Consider the following 18341-nt stretch of genomic DNA (forward strand, 5'->3'; position numbering starts at 1 on the left):
GGGGAGAGCATGGTTAGAGGAAGCGGGTGTGGGGTCAGCTGGGTGTGGGGTCAGCTCTTAAACTCAGCTGGGCGGTGCTTCTACATCTGCTAATTAGAGTAATTAGATCCTCATCTTCTTGGTGAAGTGGCTGTTATCATTGATCGCATTCTCATCTCTGGATGAGAAGACTGTCAGGGAGGAAGTCATTGCCCAAAGTCACAGAGCCGGTAGGCGGTAGGCGGCAGAGTGCGAACCAAAGGCTGGGTTCCACCCTCACCCCCACCCCCACCCCCACCCCCACCTCTTGCATATCCCAACAGCAAGTCAGTGGATGGACCCTCCAATGCGGTGATTTCCAAACTTTTCACTTTTAGAAGCCTGACCTTCAGACAGTGCCTGAAGCAGAAGGAGCCCTGCTACATAAAACAGCCTGCTGCTCTGGTGCTGGCTGGGCTCTCCTGGCTTGGAAGTCTCCCCTCCTCACCCCATCCCCACTCCCTGCACCTTACAGTCCCGAAGCCATCAGTTGTGGAACACCCTTTGAAAACCATTTGCCCAGTGATCTTAACCAACAGCAAATGATCATTTAAAAATAATTATTTCTATGAAAAGCAGGGATGATTAAAAAGAAAATGTACCATCCAGTCAATTTTGTGCATATGCTGTTTGATAAGGAAGTTTGCTTTTACCAAACTACATTTTATGAGTCAAGAAAATGACACCCTAAGCTTCACAAACATCCCATCTTGTAGTCAACACCCCAGTCCTTCTTTGAAGGATCCGGAGTGCTCATTCACACAGAGAATGCTCTAGTTTTAACGGGGTATTCTTAATTCTGAAAGATCAGACTTTTATATCTTGAACTGACTTAAAGGTACCCCTCGCTTCACAGACTTGGCGGCAAACAGAGATGTTTGAAGCTCCACTTTTATCCTGTTTTAATGAGTTACCTAAGTGTTAAATTTACTGTCTAGCTGTTATAAATTCCAGGAGTTCCTCCTGCTTCAATCCAGCCAATATTAGTTCAGTAACTGGGCAGACTTGTTGCACATGGGCTGCAAGGATGGCCCAAAAAAGGTAGGGTGAGGGGAATATTTATTTTTAACAATTACACCCCTAATTTTACAAAGGATATGAAGCAGCTTACATGAGCACACAAAACAAAAGAAAAAGAAAAAAAAAGCAGAGTTGGAAAAGACAAATATATAACATGTAATTATTTGAGAAAAGAGTATAGGATTTCTAAAATTAAGTTATAAAATCAGCTCTGAGCTTCCTGGTTGTTGAAGCAAAAAGGGAAACAATGAAAATCTTACATTGCCTATGAGAAAAAAGCCTATCAATTCCTCAGTGGAAGACAGAGTTTTCATGCAATTTATTACTAGTGCGGCTTTACACCATCCTTGTGAGGAATCAGGTGCTGATAACTAGCTAGCCCTGTGGAAGGGGCCTGTGTGCTGTGGCCTGAGGTTCTGCTTCTCACCATTGGGACCGGAGCAGGGCAATGACTTCTCTCTCTAGGTGATCTCCATCAGCACCGTGGAGCTCACACGCTAAAAGATTCCTAATAAATACCATCAGTTCTGACATCTTTTTGAGTTCCAAAGCTATGTCACCATTCCCACCTGGATGGCCCACTAGCATTTTAAACTCAAAATGGCCCAACCCCCTAATTATTACTCCATTTGGATTGCTCTCCAAATCTATCTACCTTTCTTTCTCTCTCTTTCTCTCTTTCTTTCCCCTTCCTCCTTCCTTCCTTCCTTCCTTCCTTCCTGCCTGCCTGCCTGCCTGCCTGCCTGCCTTCCTTCCATCATTATCAATACCTACCTACAGTAGACCTATCAGACCTCCTATTCCTTCCCATTTACCAGTGAAATCTCTCAGATTTGTCCCTGCTCTCCATCCTATTACTGGCACTGAGCTGCGGAGGTTTAACTCCATGCCTCTTGCCTGTGTCATTCCTCCCAGTGCCTCCGATTCTTCAGGCAGAAGTGACTTTAAAATGAAGATTGCGGTCGTGTCACTGTCCTAGTCAAGAATTTTGCAGAGACGTTACATTCGATCGTTTGATTAATATCGGCTTCTTCCACTTAGGCTATACATGTGCAGGAGGGGTACCTGCTTTGCTGAACATTATACATCTGGTGACACTTGTGTCACATACATGGGTCCTGGTAGGAGAGGAAAGGAAAGTCTTAACTCCTTAGCTGGGCAAACCTTTTCTGAGCAGACCCTCACTTACTTTTCCAGAGTCCTTCTGTGTCCCTTTCCGCAGCCCCCCAAATACCTTATGCTCCAAACGCACCTCCTAATCACAGGTCTTGTCCTTTCCCACTTGCTTCCTTGCTTTTTCCAGTTTTATTCCTTCCACATGGACTAACCTTCTCATAAGTCCAGGTCTTTTTGCTACAGCCACTCACTCCTGCTTGGTGCTCCCACAGTGCCTCGTGCACCCCTGGGGGCTGGGTAATCTGCACCGGCATCCCCTGTGACCAGGAGCTGGAGAGGGCATAGGCCCTGCTGGATTCATCTCTACACGCCCTGGGGACAGTGCTGTGCCCCGCCCCCGTTGGAAGCCCAGGGACGGGATTAAAGAACCACAGAATGAGCTGGACTTTGGTTCCCATCACAGGAGCCCTGCGGTCTCTGTGGGGCAGAGCCACCACTCGCCGGACACGTAAAAAGGACTCAAAGCACAATGCCAGGTGGATGACAATTGTGTCCAGGGAGTTGAGAGCTGCTCGGGGAAATGCTTGTTGAGTTGTTAGCATTCACAGTTTGGGCTCAGCATTGCCAGGAAGGAGAAGTCTACTGAGGGATCAATAAATGCAAGAGTTCGCAGCTGGATCTGTAGGTGAGGGTAGCCCGAGGCAGGATTTAGCTACAGGAGAACAAGAATCTCATCCCTAAGGGGACACAAACATTTTGGGCCTGTTGTCTTCTTACTGGAGGTGACACTTCCCTGGATCAGATGTCTGCGTCATAACAACAGACCAAAGGACATGGGCACAGTGGGGAAGATTCGGGGGAAATGTGACACTGGGGACTTTTTCTGCAAAGAGCCTGAAGAACAGCATTACCTGTGTCAATTGATGTGGAGATAAATACTAGCACCCAGAATAGTGCTCTTGGGGTGTGTGTGGAGGCATGACAGGTCCATAGGAGTCAGAAGGGGGAAAGGCTAATCTTCCCAGGGCTGCAGGGCAGGAAATGTGACTGTGGGCACAGATAGTGGAGCCTGGAAGGGTGAACAGGAATTGGGTGGGCATGCTCCACCCATGGAGGGCGCTGTCCTAACCCTGCTGAGAGGCAGGGACACGGCACCAGGGTCCTGCATAAAGGTCTGCTCTGTCCCCTGAAGTTAACCTTCTATTTTCCCCTCCACCCTGACATATTGTTTTTGATTTCAGAGAGGAAGGGAGAGCGAGAGATAGAAACATCAATGATGAGAATCATTGATTGGCTGCCTCCCGCACACTTGCTACTGGGAATCAAGCTCACAACGTAGGCATGTGCCCTTGACCAGAATCTAACCCGAGACCCTTCAGTTCACAGGCCGATGCTCTATCCACTGAGCCAAACCAGCTAGGGCTGGAGTAGCTGCCTAAGAAAGTGACAATTATTAACATTTCACCTAATCCTTACAGAATAACTGAGGCAAGGCAACTTGCCCAAGACCACATATCCTGTAAATGGCAGAAATCGGGCTTTGTGCCCTAGTGGCTTCTGAAGCCCAGGTGCCGCCATCACCCATATAGCCCACTTCTCTGACCTTAGTTCCAACTGTTTGCACTCGGGCACCTGCTGGAGAGCAGGAGAGGTCTTCTCAAAGGTGGAACCCCTCAGGTTCCCCTGCTGAACCCTCAAAGCACCAGCCACTCAGAGACAAGCGGCTCCTGGGAGCAGGTGAGCAGGTGTGAAGGATCTCACTGCCACAGGCCCCAGGATGCCAAGTCCCTCCCACCAGCTTGTCCAGCTGCTTCCTGCAGCTGAACTGAGTCCTCCCACCCCCATCCCCAGCCCTCTCTCTGCAGTGGGAGAAAGGCAAGGTGTCTTGCTAATTCCCTCTTTTGTAAGAAGTGTGGATTAAGTTCTCCTGTTAGGCTGATTAAACCTTTTGTCTCCTTAGGCGACACTCTAGGAGCTGGGGCCCCTGGCTGATAGTGACATTAATCCAGGGAAGCCAGGTGAGAGCAATCAAACTTAGATGAATTAGAGTTTTCCATGTATGACCCGCAGGGCAGTCAAACACAGCAGCTTAACCCTATCAGGAACTTTGTCGGTCACAGAATGCTAAGTTTACTCTCAGATCACCCTCTTGACATATGAGACAGTAGAAAATCCCATTATTAATGAGTCAATCTTGTAGTTTCTGGAAACATCAAAAAATCTTTGGAATTGCCAACTTCCCGTTAACAGTGGCCTAGTGCCCTCTGAAGCCCAGATGCTGCCATCACCCAAATGGGCACTAGGGCACTGTTAACAGGTGAAGTTGGCAATTCCAAAGATTTTTTGATGTTTCCATAAATAAATGGATTTTACCCACAGCATTGTAGCTACTGGCATAAAAATAAAATCTCCCATCAGATTCTTCAGCAACTTTTCTTGTTCTGCTAATCCATATAAGGTATTAAATTCTTATTTTCTCCCATAAATTTAATTTTTATCAAAATTTTATGCGACTTACTAGTACTCTGAGCCTAAGGAAAAAAAGGTGTTCTCTCTTTGTGGGTCTTGTTTAAAATAAATTTTAAAAAAGCCGAATTCATCCATCCAAACATTTAAGAAACACCTACTATGTGCCAGGCTCTATGTTAGGAGAATATAAAGATGAACACAATAAAGTTCCTCTGAGTAATATTAATAATCCAGTGTGGGTTGGTTGCGGATGAGGGTATAGATGACAGAACAGCAGAGCGTTATGTTGACAGCAGTATTACTCACAATAGCCAAAAGATGGAAGTGACCCAAGTTTCACAGATGGATAAACAAAATATACATACAATGAAATATTGTTCAGCCTTAAAAAGGCAGGAATTTCTGACATGTGCTACAATATAGATGGAACCTTAAAGACATCATGCTAAGTGCAATAAGCCAGTTGCAAAAGGACAAATACTGTCCAATTCCACAATAGAGCAGTCAATGTCACAGAGACAGAAAGTAGAAGGGGGGTTGCCAGGGGCTGGAGGGTGGAGAATGGGGAGTTATTGTTTAATAAGGACAGAGCTTCAGGTTTGCAAGATGATAAAAGTTTGGGAGATCGATGGTGGTGATTATTTCACAACAACGTGAAGGTATTTAATTGCTACTGAACTGTACACTTAAAAATGGTTAAAGCATAAATTTTGTTTATGTATATTTTACCATAATTAAATTTTTTTTCTTTAAATCTAAAAAAAAAAAAAAAGAATGACGGAAAGTTTATAATTGTGGAAAGTGAGCAATGGGTACATGGAAGTTCATTTATTTTGTAAAGATTTGAAATTTTTCATAATATATAAAAAAATCAAAGCTGCTGTTATCAAGGAACTCTGCCTGGTTTGGGAACGAACAACTACAGCACAGCATGACAACTGGCACAGCAGAGGGCAGGTTTTGTTATTTCTGGAAAAGGCACCTTTAAAAACTTAAAACATTGGTTTAAAAGTTTGATCCATTTAAGGTAATGCAGCAAGGTGGAAAGAGAAGATGTGTTGGTTTCAGAAAGACCAGGACTTGAACCTGACCTCCTACCACACGTGACCATACCAACTATGTATGACCTGTCTTTCCTCATCTGTGATGATTACTCAATGCTGGCCCATCTCACAGGATTGCTTGGGTGATTAAAACAGATTACAACAAATAGATACTCCACATATATCCATCTTCTTGAGTGCAGAGATTGGGTTTTACCAGGACTAAAACATAATTTGGGGAACTCAATGCAAAATGAAAATGCAGGAAAAAAGGACTGTTAAGTACTAAAATATAAAGCTTTTTTTCTTTCATTTGTGGTTTCTTTCTAGACCTATCATGGTGTTTTTAAAATTTACTATTTAATGTCATTCTATGTAAAGGAAAATAAAAATTTAAATTATTAGCAAGAATTTTACTGTTCAACTTTATATTGTGCAGTGCCAGTTTTAAATGCTAACATATGTGGAGTCATATTTTGTAATGAGTATATGCATTTGTATTTTCTTCTTACCAGGCAACGGAAATGCCGCACAAAAACGAACTCAACTGTTATTTCAGTTCTTGACTTGCGCACAATCTACTACCGTTCTCTGCCTTTGCTTCACCTAGGAGAAAGGAAAAGCAACTGTGGTTGCTCCATCTTTTCCTCTCCTCCCATGACATAATTTTCACAGCAAGTGGTTGGCTAGCATAAGGCAGTAACATGAGTAAGAACTCTATGGGTTTCCTGGTCATTCATGTTCCTTAGAACACCACTGCCTTCTCTCACTGTGGAAGCCAAGCTGGCCCCCAGGGCTGTCAGTGCGTCATTACTCAGTCTTAGGCCTGCACACGTTGGCTAGTAAGCGAGCCAAGTCTTGCTGAACTCCCACTTATTGGGGGCGAGGGGGGAGGCCCCCCGCACTGGAACTCCGTGCCATGAGGCATCAAGAAGCTACATTGGGGTGGCACAGCTCTGTGGAGGAAGGACATGTGGGTATCTCCTCTGCACATGCTTGAACTCCTCTGTCCCATCAGACCTCACTCCCCAAACATATTCAAAGGTAAACTTACAGAATCTCAAGATGAGACAGCAGAGCATTGAACCTGGTGCAGGGCCCTGGAGCTGCCAGGTCACACACTCGTAGGGTCCATCCAGGGCTCACACTTCTTTTCTCTCCTGTCCCAGGCTGAATACTCAGAAGGGGCTCTGATGCTCGGCTCTATTTGCCACCTGACTCGGCAGCATAGAACAGCTTCAGGCAAGTTTGTGGGTCAATGGAAGTGGGGTCATATGGGTTGATGGAAGTGGGGATCATGACCCTCAAGGCCCTTGAGACCCTCTCCAGTTGACTTTTCTTGCTTATGACATCTCATTCACCTTGTCCACAAACCTGTTTTGTTTGAGTAATTCTGGATTGTGGACCACCTCCAACCTCTGCATGTACTCTCAAGGCTCTGGTTCCTCTCGTCATGTTACCTCCTTGTGAAAACCCCACCTGATTCCTTCAATGTCCCTACGCCAACACCTCCTTCGCCAGCCAATGCCAGCTCCTGGAGGGCAGGCTCTGATGCACTCTCAGTGGCTGGCGAGCAGTATGTACCATCTGTGCCTCTTCAGAAGAAGACAGGGCACTGCCCATGTGTGCATCCTGTAATGTGGGGAAGACTACCTGCTTCAGCAGATTGCCAGGGGTAAACAGGAAGGAACTAGATGATGGTTAGCAGAGCTCAACCTTGGCCATGCAATGGAAGCACCAGGCCCCCATGCTCACTGAATCCTCGCCAGAACTCGATGTTCACATGTCTCCCATTTTATAGACGAGGAAAGGAGTCCCACAGAGGCCAACTGTTTGGCCCAAGGTCCTAGAGCTAGTGGGTCTGAATGACTCCCAAGTCCAAGGATGCTCTCCCCCACCCTCAGAGGCATAACCTGTACACTCAGGGCCACCAGGGTGGACTTGGGAAGGTGGTCACTGCACGGCCACAGTCAGGTGGCTCTGGCTGGGCTGGGCCAAGCCACATTTTGGGCTGTCAGGACCAAGACAGCCTTCGGAACCATTTATGCGTGAGCCCAGGAACGCCAGGGACAGATTCCCAGCTTGGGCCCCTGTCACTGTAACGAGCCCTAAACAAAGAATCAGTGTGTTATTGGGAAGCTGGCGCACAGTGCGGGTGATTTAAGTTGGGGAAATGTGGGTGCCTGACAAAAGCTACTCCGATGATTTGCAGGGGCAGGGACGGCCCAGCCGCCAGTATTTGCCCATTCTGGCCAGCTGCTCCAGTATTGACAGAAGCCCCCACCCACACTCGCTAGATTACAGTAAAGACATTCAAATCACAGGCGCGTTGGCCCACGCCTTGGCTCCTCTGTGCCAGCAGCCCCTTCCTTCTGCATTAACCGAGACACACAGGGAGAAGTCAGGAAATTCTGATTAGCGCAGGAATGGCAGATGAGCGGGAAGGCTGGTGGAAGCCAAGGAGACACAATGAAGTGGGTCTTCACGCATACTAGCTTAAGATTTTCTTTCCATTAGAAATGCAGGTGGGAGTCGGCTCGGCAGGGAACGCAGGTGCAGTGATTAAAAACAGCTACCACTTACTGAGCTCTGACTCCATGCTGGGCCATTTTACATGCATTATCTCACTTGGTCTTCATGGCAACACCGACGTTGGTGTTGGCAGGCTCTCCATTTTACAGACAAGGAAATTGAGACTCAGAAAGGTGAAGTCACCTGACTAAGGTTGCAGAGCTGATCAACGACAGAGCCAGAGTCTGCCTGGCCCTAGGGCTCATGCGACACAATATTCGTTAGTATTTGACTCATCAGCTGCCACTGGGACTGCTCTAGCAATTCAAAGTGATGAACCATAGGCTGTGATGAAGGGAGTGGGCTTTGGAGAAATGAGTGTGAGCTCTGGCTCCACAGCATGCGTGCAGAAGCTGGGTCACCTCTCGGGACCTCGTTTTCTTTCTGATATGCTGGAAATAATAATCCGTACCTCATGCTGTAAGCTGGTATGAGGGAACTGGTCATGAGGGGAGCTGACAAGGTGAGCTGGTGGCCACCCCGAGCTGCAGCACAGCCACAGCTCTCTTCCCAGTAGGGAAACCATGCAAACTCGCCTCTTTCTCAGTACCAAACACCTCCTGGCTCAGCCACCGAGGCTGCATCTGTGTGCACCACATGCCCAGGACATATGTTGGGTCAGTGGAGTCAAGACCAGAATCAGAGAAAGGAGAAAAGGACCGAGGAAGCTGTCTTCTGTGAGTGGGGCGCAGCAGGCCCAGGATGCCTGGGGCTGGGGCTGGATCTGCACAATGACCCCACTGAGAGGCTCGTTAGCCTCATCGTGCAGAGGGAGGGGACTTGACTAGTCCAAGGCCATGGAGTGGAAAGAGCCAGAGTTATACTTGAGGTCAGTTCGTTCTGACCTCACAGCCCAGGCAGGCTCTTCCCACCACACCCCACAGCAATCTGAGCATGCTCAGTTGCCCAAACACATTTTTCTCCGGGTTTCCAAGGAATTCAAGACACAACGAATAATTTTCCACACAGAAATGTCCCTTTGCACATAATGCAGCTGCAGCCCAAGGAGTCCAGTCTCTAGATCATGTAGTGCCTGGGGACTCCAAAGAGGCTCAGTGCAGCCCAGAGCTCCATGAATGGGGAAGCAAGAGAGCCTCTGTGAGCCTCAGTTTCCTCCTCTGTCAGTTGGGGATACTACCTACTTCATATTCAGAGGTTTGAAGTGATTCACCATTTGTCAAGAGGCTGATACGGAGTAGCACACACCAGTGCTCAATGGAGGTGACTGTTCTAACAGCTCTTTCAGATGCCCCTTGACAGCTGGGTGCTACATCTTGCCGGAACCTTCTGCACCTGTCACTCAACAAACACCTGTGACTGGGGTGCTGGGAGAGCACAGCCAGGGTGACTGTTGGGTGGGGTGTCACCTAAGGAAGTCCACATGGGGACAAAGTGATATAAAACCGAGCCCCAGAGAGGGTCAGGCACTCGCTAGATGGGAGAGCAGAGGTGGGCCTGAGCGCAGGAGCAGGGCTGGGATGACACGGAGCTGGTGGCCTGGGGTTTACGGGGCATATCCTGGATGGGATGAGTAAGAGAGATGCTGATTCTCTCCTTTCTTATTTGGGGGCATCTTCCCTGAGAGATAGAGATCAGAGAGGTGGTGGACGCTGGACCCGTAGAATACAGAACTGCTGAGAAAGATGGGAAAAGTAATTACTCAGCACGTGCTGGCAGCCTGCCCTGAGTCACCCACCCAGCCCTGCATGGAGCCTCCTGTGTCCGAGGAGTGAACTTCTCCCCCAGGGAAACGTACCGAAGGGGCTGCACTTACTGGGAGCCTCATCCTCGAACCCTTCCCCACAGGCCAGCTACTCCAGCAGCCACCACGGTACTCCGCCTCCCTCGGCCCCCAACCCTGCAGATCCAAGCGGAGTGCACGCTTGAGAGAAGCCCTCCACGGTGTGACCCTGTGCATGTCCCCAACCTCAGCTCCTCGCTTCCCCAGCACCCGGCGCTCCCATAACGGGGGCCCAGTTACAGTTCTCCCGACGGGTCTGTAATCTCCTGCCTTTGCATGTGCTGTGCCCTCTTCCAGGAAGTCTTCCTACCCCTGCTTTCCAGGATGGGAAGCCCTCTCCCGTCTGTGAAGGATGCACTAGGGGACAGGCCCTGGGACACTCCCCTGGCCTTCCTGCCTCGGGCTGGGCTAGGCCCTTGCTCTGGGTTCCACAGCTTCTGTGCTCACCCACTACAGCACTGACTGCCACCAGCTGCACTGCATGGCTGCCGTGGGCCTGCATGGATGGCAGCCTCCTCGAGGGTCTGGGCAGTGGCTTGTTTGTCTCTGCACCTGCGGTTCCAGCACAGTGTCTGGGTCAGCGCAGGCCCTCTGATGCTGCTGATGAATTATTCTCTGCAGATAAGGCAACAGAAACACTTCTGAGAAAGAGGCCAACGGGGTGGGGAGCAAGACAGACTGACTGAGGGTGTGAGGCTGAGGATTCGTAGGAGGGAGGGAAGGAGGGAGGGAGGGAAAAGGGAGACCGTCGTGTGTGTGTGCAGGGCGGGAGGCGGAGGCAGGGGTGCCGTCTAATTAGACCACATGTGCAGAGCAGCATCTGGCTCAAAGCGCAGCAGTTTACACGGCTCCTGGAGTTGTCGTGGAGACAACCACATGACCAGCCCAGAGCCGAGGCTCAGGGGCAGCAATCCAGATGCACTCCTAACATATTCTGACAGAGAGCAGATGGGCAGCTATTTGCAGGGCCAAAAAATGCCAACTCCGCTCCCCTCCAGACCCGCGTGCCCTCACTGATCATTTTCATCTTGTAAAGTCATTCTTATCTGCCCTGCAACCACCAGTTCCTCCCGTGTAGGAATCAGTGTGAAAGCTGCTATTTTTGTAGTTCCCCAACCATCACAACTTCCGGCCTGCTCCTGCGGGTGAGGGAATGTCACCAGCTTTAATGAAGGGGTCCTGATGCTGGGCTCCGTGGCTACAAGGCTCCACTCCCACCCCCATCTCCTCCTCCATGAAGAATGCCCACATTTCTCACTCGTCAGGCCACACTGAACAGACCTGATCTGTGTGAGTGCGGGAAGGGCACTGGTTTTGGTGGCTGAGCTCCTGGCACTGGCCTTGAGCATGCACTTGGTCTCTTTAAGCTCAGTTTACTTCTCTGTAAAATGGGCTTTGTAGCACCTACTTTGACAGGATTATTATAAGCATTAAATTAAATAATTATGGAAGCGCTCTGGAAATTATTGTACAAAACCATGTACACACACACACACACACACACACACACACACATATATATATCTGGGAAACATTTCTTTATAAACCTTAAACATTTTAAGCAGAAAGCTCCTATCAGCTGAAGGGGAAGATGACAAAAATCTTAGGTTCTGTATGAGACTACTATATTCCGAATGTACGGCCAGTGTCTCTCACTAATGTCTTTGGGAAAACATCTAGTGTCGGAAAGTTGAGTTGGGTTTGAATTCTGGCTCTGACACCTGCTAACAGTATGATCTTGAGGAAGTAACTTGAAACTCTTTACAGCCTCAGTTTCTTCATTTATAAAATGGGAGTAATCACCCTTCTCTCCTATGAGCTAATTCTGATGGTAAGAATTAAATGGGATAATATGTGTCGTGCATGGTGAGCACCTAATAAAAGTTCATTCCACTTCCCTTCTGCCTGGCCATTTAACGGAATCATTAAGACTGAGGCTAAGAGTAAAAAGCATGGGGTCCAGTAGAGTGGGTTGGAATCCCACTTACTGGCTGAGTAGCCTTGGGGAAGGACTCCTCTGTTCTGAGCCTCAGTTTCCCCTCTGGAAAAGGAGGAGAAGAGGACCGCCCTTGCCCTGTTGTGTGGCTTAAAGGAAACGACGAGCATAAAGCAGTCAGCATCCAATAAACGGTTGTCATTATGATTCTCCTCATCTTCACTGAGAAATCCTCAACTCCTAGGGGAAAAATGACACCTTTTATGTGGGTCTAGCCTGGGCCACAGATGCCACATTGTCTCAAGAGAAGCACGTTTCATTTCTGCTGTCTGGAAAGTGGAGTGAAGGGAGGCCCACAGAGGTGTGCGCTCCTCAGCGCCCAGGACAGCCTGGCCGCTGCCTGAGTGGCAGGTAGGGCAGGCCGGTCCAGGTGCAGGGAGGCTTATTTATCCAGCACGGCAGGGTTCCCACTGCCGCTAGCTCGCCTGCCATCGCAGGTGTGGGGAAGGCCTGGCTAAAAATACTGCTAACGTGGGTTTGATGTCGCCCAGCAGAGACTAATGATTGTTTTAAGTAAATATTAATTATAGGAGTTACCCAGATAGAGTGCTGGAGTGGCACAAATATTACTGCTTCTACCTATGTAGGAAAAGCGACCATTTGGAAAGACAGAAAGACAATTCCTTATATGCTTCCACCAGGAGATTATTTTAATGGCTGGTGGGCTCTAAATATTTGGGGATTCTTGATTAAAATATTTTGGAAGTGTCTTTATACGTGCGATACAGGGGTTTCCTTATTTGAAATATCATCTTCTCCATAACAAATCGCTGATTCAGTTCAATGGAACCCTTTACTACGAAAATTGTCACAATGGCCCGTGGATCCCAGATTTGGTTCAAGGCCCAGCATAGTGGCTGCTGATCTTGGGCAACAATCCACGTAAGAGCCCGGATGTGGGGCCACCAGCCTTGGGAGATGTTCTAGTTCGAGCGCTTACTGCTGTGTCCCCCTGGGCATGCTTTCTCCCTCTCTGAGCCTCAGTTTCCTTACCTGGAAGGAAAGCTATTTACTCGTCCCTTTGACAAATGGTTCCTACATCTCCTATCACAAGGTGATTTGCCATGGTTCAGACCTTCACAGAGCTGCTCAGATGATTCTTCTGCATTCAGGTGGGAGGGTGTTGGTGTTGGTATAACAGTAACAATGATAAGACACTTACATGTGTTGACAAGTGCCAGGTGCCTTTCTATATGTATTTTACATGTATTCACTCATTTAATTCTCATAACCACCACATAAGCTAGGTATTACTGCTTTTTCCATTTTCCATTTGGGAAACTGAGGCACAGAAGAGAGCTAGCTTCTCTAGGCCACACAGCAGACTTTGACCCAGGTGGTCTTGATCAGTTTGTGCTAGACCTAGGCTATAAGTGCCGAGAGGGCAATGGCTCTGAGCCTCTTTATCACCTTGTTTCCAGAGCCCAGGCAGAACCTTCTGGAGCAGGTGATAGATATGTTCATGAGGCTGTCAGGTAGTTTTACAAAGGCTATTACCTCACAGCACCCCAAGGAAGCTGGGATCATACCCTCCATTTACAGATGAAGTAACTGAGGGCAGGACAGTGCTTTAGCAGCTGATGGGCCCTTGAACAGTGAGTCGTGGGATGGTGATTTGAGGCCAAGTCTGGCTCGCTCTTTCTGTAGTCTAGTGAGCAAACTCCTGCTCCACAAGATGGATGGAAAGAGGACACAAGGCCTCAAAACTGATTTCCAAATCCTTCCAACACATGGCCTCTGTTTCTTCCAAAGTGGTTAGCACTCAATGAACATTTGCTGACTGAAGGTGAACACATCGATGGGGACTATGACCTCACGGATCTTAGAAAAGAGGAGGTGGTGGTGGTGGTGGTGGGCTCTTTCACTGGGACATGTGGACAACTGTCCCCCATGAGGCCAAGGTGTTCAATTAGTCAGGGCCCCAAGGTCTGACTTTCTAGAACCTGGATCCATGACCTCTCCGTTCCTGATCTCTGTGCCAGGTCCCTATGGTGGTAGACAATGCTGAGAGAGGAGGTGGGACTGCTTCTGGCCCAGCAGTACTTGGGAGGAACTAAGTCCAGGTAACCAAACCCCACCTGACCTCGCTCTGCAGAAATCCATTGTGAAAACCCCAATCCCTCCCATTACAGTCACATTATTAAGTCTTCCAATAGCTTTTGTAAGATAGTCTGATTCTTAAGAAATGGCTGGCCCTTCCCAACACCATGGCTGGCAAATGTCTTTATGTTTTGGAATATTGAATTAACATGGCTGTCCTTCTTCCTTCCTAATAATAATAACAACCATTTACTGAGGGCATGCTATTTATTTTATTTTATTTTTTATTTTATTTTATTTTATTCCTAAAGGGCCTCTCAAACCATCTGTAAGGGCTCCAAGGCTTTTCTTAGTTGGCATGCAAGCCCCCAAAGGCCCCACAAGCCACAGCTCCTCAGTTGTGCCTTGCAAACGGAAAGTCTCACTCATTGCAAACTGCCTGTGGCTTCTCTTACACCACATTGTTTCTGACCCCCCTGCTTCTCCCTTTGCCTGGAATGCCCTTCCCTCCCTTTGTCATCAGGTTGACTCCTGCTCATCTTACAAGGCAGGCTCAGGTCTCAAAGCCTCCCTGTCCCCTTGACTGTCCTCTGGGTCTTCCTTTGGGCTCCCCTGAGCCTACCTCCATCTTATTACATAGTTTTCTGCTTCCTCACCAACCTTACCCTTGAGATATGAGTTCTTTATGGGTAGGAAGGGAACTACCTTCTGGCCCACAGTACCCTTCCTGAGAACACAGACTGGCACATTAGTGGCACTGAATACCTGGGTGTTGAATGAATAAACAAAATGAATGAATGAAATGTCTCCAATTCTGTATGGAAGTGAGTCCCATGAAATGAAGCTGCTTTTTGAAAAGTAGAAGAACACAAAGATAGTTCAAAACAGACCCACACTATCTCAGAATTCTTCCTGAAGCAGAAGGCGTCACAGCAAGGCTGCAATTATAGACGCACACACACACGTACACGCACACATTGTTTAAAAAAATTCATAGAATGTACTTAACACTGATTTTTTTTCTTATTGGAAATCTGTTTACAATCTTGTCCACTGTCAGTCTTAAATGTCACTTTTCAGAAAGATGGCTGCTGCCAGGAGAAATTTATTTTCAAATTGAATCACAGCATGTTCATGCAGAGAAGCGCCTCTTTTGAATCTCCAAATTGGAGGGAATTCAGGGAAGAGAAAGCGAGGTGATTAGAATCTTCAGAGGCTGATTCAGAAGGAGAAATTATGAGGCTAAAATATGCATGTGTGAACTAAACAGCAGCTATTAGTTGGTGGAGACGGCAGGATATCAACTCCCCTGAAATCTACCGGAACAGTGAGGCTTCTTTCCACAGAAAGAAGTGGAAACAGGGGAGCGGAGGTGGGAGAAGGAAATGGTGGGGGAAAGCCCAAACAACAGGAAAGAAGGCACTTTACTGACTGCCTACTCATGCCAGGTACTGTGTAAGGTGGCATCGCTCATTCTTTGCCCACTAGCTATCACGAGTCCTATTTTAAAGGTGAAAAGACTAAGGTTCCACGGGATAAAGAAAGCTAAATAAGGAAGTGGTGGGGCCAGTGTCTACTCACCACCCTGCTACCAGTTAGCGACTAAGAAGAGGTTTGGAGTTGGCACCGCTGTCCCTGCTATTTACCAGAGTTGGGGTGATCAGGGACAAATTCTAGAGGGGGAAACACTTGAACTGAATCTGATTATGCTTCTCTGTGCCTTCTTTGAGCAGACTCTTGTCCCTGGGGTCAGTGAGGTACTATCCTCATACCAGTGAGCCAAGCATCCTTGGGCCAGCATGAACCCAGCTGCCTCTCCTAGGAGGTGCAGCTGATGGCACCTACCTCATGAGGATGCTGTGAGGACTGAAGGCACCAGCATGTGATAGGAACTCACTAAGTACATTTTTTTCTTTTTAAAACACAAACATTATACACACTGTCAATCATTCCCTTGGCCTGGCAAACGTGTCCTCATCCTTTAGGACTCAACTCAAAGGCCTGCCTTCCAGTCCTTGCTTTTCATTAATTCAGTTGCTAAAAGCCTACCATGGCCAGCTACCCGAGGGCGAGCAAGCAACCTCACAATGAGCGACTGCCACAGGGATAACAGTTAGCAGGAGAGGGTCCTGCTGCCGGCAGAGAATACGATAGGGCACCAAGACCGGTGTGGTCCGGAGGCCGCAGGGGCAGTGACATGTGAGCAGAGAGAGGAAGGTAGCAGGAGCTCTCCAGGCCTTGTCAGGGTGGAAGAGTGCAAAGGGAACTAAGAGGAGGCCAGAGGGGCTGGAACACAGAGAGCGAAGAGGAAGGGTGTGAGTCAAGGCTGGGTGTAGATCATGCCAGTAGGCCAAGTTGTCCTAAAGCAGTGGAGAAGCCCTAAAGAGTGTGTGTGTGTGTGTGTGTGTGTGTGTGTTGGGGGGGGGTAATAAATATTAGCACTTTGGAAGATTTTTCAGGTATCTGTGAGGCCAGTGGCCTGCCCAGGAGGCCTGGTGGAAGCAGGGTACCCACTAAGGCAGCTGCTGGGAATCCAGGTGAGAGATGACAGAAGAAGAGAGGCAAGAATAAAAGGGAGGAAGTCAAGAGCTATATTAGGAGGTAAGAGTGGATGTGGACTGCCATGTCATGGAGCTGCCTGACTGACCATCCCCTGCCCAAGCTGAGCACCCTGGAGGCAGGTAGGACCAGTGGATTCAATCCCCAGGACCCCCTCCTTCCTCAGGACCCAGTGGAGGCTGTGAGCAGGGACCATGCTTTGTTCACCACTGCATCCCCAACCCCAAGAGCAGGGCCGGCACACAGAGGTACTCCAGAGATGCCGGTGGAGAATGGACAGATGAATGAGGAGATGCTCAGCTCTCCCACAGGCTGCCCGATGCCCATGGCCGCCTCCAAGAACTCAGGAAGCCAGTTCCAGGCTCAGCAAAGCTGGGCCTTGCATGTTGGCCTCTGGGCTGACCATCTCCACTGGAAAGTGCACAGTGCTCGCCAGTTTGCCCTGGGCCCCACCTGCCATGAAGGAGGCGTCCTTTGTTGATTGTGCATTTGGGATGGTTTCTGAGGGAGAGTATGTTCTGGCTCAGGCTCTGGACTGAGAATCCCACTCTGTCAATCAGTCTATGTGACTGTAGGAAAGGCTTTAGCTTCCCAAGTCTTAATTTGTCGTTGATAGAATGGGCAAAATGCAACCTACTTCACAGCCAGGTTTTATATAAAGTTCTTGACGCAAAGCCATACACTCTTAGAGGTTGGTAGCTGGTACTACTGTCCTTGAGACACATGTTTGTTTAAAAAAATATATAAAAGATTTATTCTCACTCTCCTAGGACTATATAGTATGCTGTGACTCCTAGTAATTGTGGGAATCTGATATGAGCTCTTCAGTATTAACTTTTCTCATTTTAAATTTGTCTAAATCTGGTCAGAGTGACTTGATTTGTTGAGTTGGCAGCTCTGGTTTGTGGGATGCCTGTGTGCCGATCCTAAACATGTCTCATTCAGAATCCAGGGAGCCCACGCCAGGAACTGTGTTCCCGGCCATTTAGTCAGGTCTGTCTCACAGTCCACACAGTGAAGGCAGAGAGCTCTGCAGACAGTGGGCCTGGGTTTGAATCCCACCCTTACTGCTAAGCATCTGGGCAGCCCAGAGCACATCTCGCAGGTGGAGGCCAAGAGCTGGGTGAGGACCTGCCCCTCAAATCCCAGTGTCTGTACCCTCGGAACATGTTCCCAGAGATCCACCCAGGTGCCCTTTGACATTGTCCCTCCCCTGCCTTAAATCATTTGGTGGCTGGCTATTCCTCCATTGACAAAACTGACTGAGAACCTACTATATAGTACTGGATGCTAGGTACAGGGAGGTGCAGTGGACAGGAAACCCAGAGCCTTACCCTGCTCTGAGGGACTTCCACTCTGGGCCCAGCCTATCCCTCCTGACTCCTACCCCTTGCCCCCGCACAAGAGCCTGCAGGTCTGTGAGTGCTCACAGCATGCTCTCACCTGGGCCTTTGTTCAGGTTCCTTCTGCGGATGGGCCTTGCTCACATCATCTACCTGCCTGATCGTGACTCCTGACCCCTCAGTTGCCCTCCTCCGTGGCCCTCAGAGCATGGTATGGCATGAAAGATGGACTCTGAGTAAAAGTTGGGGGTACACTGCCCATAGGGCTGGCAGACCTGGTTCCACTAAGTTCCAAAACCATTCAGCTGTGGCACCTGGCGCAGGGGACATTATCTCTCTGCCCTAATTTCCTCTTCTGTAACCCAGAGGTAGTTCTATCTCCCTGACAGTGTTATTTCGAGGGTTACAGGAGACCCGTGGTAGGC

General features: G+C 48.5%; 1 protein-coding gene across 19 annotated transcripts in view; it reads right to left on the minus strand.

The window, feature by feature from the left end:
* The window catches only part of DENND1A (DENN domain containing 1A), a 439633-nt gene that overhangs the window by 60675 nt on the left and 360617 nt on the right, over positions 1-18341 (minus strand). The window lies entirely within an intron of this gene.

Source organism: Pipistrellus kuhlii, unplaced genomic scaffold, assembly GCF_014108245.1.
Source record: "Pipistrellus kuhlii isolate mPipKuh1 unplaced genomic scaffold, mPipKuh1.p scaffold_m20_p_43, whole genome shotgun sequence".
Classification (NCBI taxonomy): Eukaryota; Metazoa; Chordata; class Mammalia; order Chiroptera; family Vespertilionidae; genus Pipistrellus; species Pipistrellus kuhlii.